This window comes from Zingiber officinale, chromosome 8A (assembly GCF_018446385.1).
Source record: "Zingiber officinale cultivar Zhangliang chromosome 8A, Zo_v1.1, whole genome shotgun sequence".
Lineage (NCBI taxonomy): Eukaryota > Viridiplantae > Streptophyta > Magnoliopsida > Zingiberales > Zingiberaceae > Zingiber > Zingiber officinale.
The window spans coordinates 106,575,391-106,577,349 of NC_056000.1; the positions used below are offsets into that span (position 1 = coordinate 106,575,391).

At 41.3% G+C, this 1,959-nt stretch overlaps 1 non-coding gene across 1 annotated transcript; it reads right to left on the reverse strand.

Annotated features, from left to right (window-relative positions):
• Positions 1 to 201: 201 nt before the first annotated feature.
• LOC122013155 lies at positions 202 to 307 on the reverse strand. The gene has a single exon (XR_006120492.1). It is a non-coding gene; the product is annotated as a small nucleolar RNA R71 (small nucleolar RNA).
• Between the last annotated feature and the right edge of the window lie 1,652 nt (positions 308 to 1,959).

Here is a 1,959-nt window from a genome sequence, read left to right on the forward strand (position 1 = left end):
TTGAGCTTTTCTACGAGATTTGCGGTACTATGAAAGTGAACGGGGCCCCTCCAGAATTAGTAAGGTTACTTCTTTTTGGGTTCTCCCTGAAAGACAGAGACAAGCAGTGGCTGAATTCTCTTCCAACAAACAACATAACATCTTGGGAGCAGTGTGAGCAGAAATTTCTGGACAAATTCTACCCGCCAAGCAAAACTGCCCACATGAGGAATTTGATCGCAAGCTTCAAACAGATAGAGTCAGAATAATTATTTGAAGCCTGAGAGAGATTCAAAAGTATGTTGAGACAGTGCCCCCATCATGGCCTTGAGAAATGGTTGGTTCTACACACATTCTACAATGTAATCAACTATCACACGAAGGTATCCCTTGATTCAGCAGCAGGAGGAGCATTAATGAATAAGAGCCTTGATGAAGTTGAAGAGATCATAGAGAATGTGGCACAGAACCATCATCAGTGGGCAACCAAAAGATCTGGTGGTTCTTTCTCAGGGAATCCAATAAAGGCATCAGGAAAATTCGACGTAGATGCAGTCACACTCATGTCTACAAAGCTGGACGCTCTGACCAAGAAGTTTGAGGCCATGGGAAACAACACGACCAATGCAATAGTTTGTGTTTGTGAAACTTGTGGAAGTACAGATCATGCTCAAGATACTTGCCCCTTAGGGCCAATACAAGCACAGATAAACCAACTTGAGCAATGTGATGTGATAGTCAGTTACAACCAAAAGAAAAATAATCCGTACTCCAACACATACAATCCTGGATGGAGGAACCACCCAAATTTCTCGTATCAAAACAATCAGGACCAAGGACCAGCAAAACAAAGCTATGAACCTGGGCAACAGAGCTACCCATCTGGACAATAGACTTATCAACAACAGCAACCTTCACAACTGTCCAGAATCGAAAAGATGCTTGAAGAAGCTCTCTCAAAGCAAAAAGAGATGAAGAATGAGATCAAGCAATTGACTCAAAGACTGTAAAATTCTGAAAAATATCAAAAGATGTAAGACAGCCAGATAGCCCAAATAACCTAGTCTTTTTCAAGAGCATAGGGGACATTTCCAGGAAAGCTCAATATAAACCTGGTGGGACACTACAACCGCATTGAGATGAGGAGCGGACGAACTTTGGGAGACCCCCAAATCACTACTCAGAAAGGACCTGACTCAAAGGAAGAGCCCTCTCCCCTAATGCTCAATCAGATCCAGAACAGGGATGGAGAGGAGATCACCAAGAAAGTTGAAGGAACTCTTCAAATTCCCCCATAAAGTTAGATAATTCCTTTCCCTCAGAAACTGATAACATTCCAAAAGGATGAAGAGTTCAACCAATTCCTGAAGAAGATTAAGGAAATTTACGTAGAAGTACCACTGATAGATGCACTGCACCAAATACTGAAGTTTACAAAATTTTTAAAGGGTATTTTATCTAACAGGAGGCAGAAGGGCGACTTCGAGACCGTAGCATTAATAAAAAATTGCAGTGCTCTACTTATGAAAAATATTCCACCGAAACTTCAGGATCTAGGGAGTTTTTCCATACCTTGTAAAATTGGGTCTGAACTCATATAGAAAACTTTCTGTGACTTGGGAGCTAGCGTTAGCCTACTTCTATACTCGTTATGTAAGAAGTTAGGACTCCAGAACATTAAACTGACTACTATGGCATTGCAATTAGCTGACCATTTATGTAGATACCCAATGAGAATAGTAGAAGACGTGCCAGTAGAAGTAGGCAGATGTATCATTCCCACAAATTTCATTGTCCTAGATATGGAGGAGGATCCCAAGATACCAATCATCCTTGGGAGACCATTCCTTGCCACCGCCGGAGCCCTCATTGATGTGAAAAGTCACAAGTTATCCTTGGAGATCAGTAAAAAAGGATTGAATTTGATTTATCTGATTCTTCTATCTGTGACTCCTCTTCTCGGGGAAATTCTGACAAGAT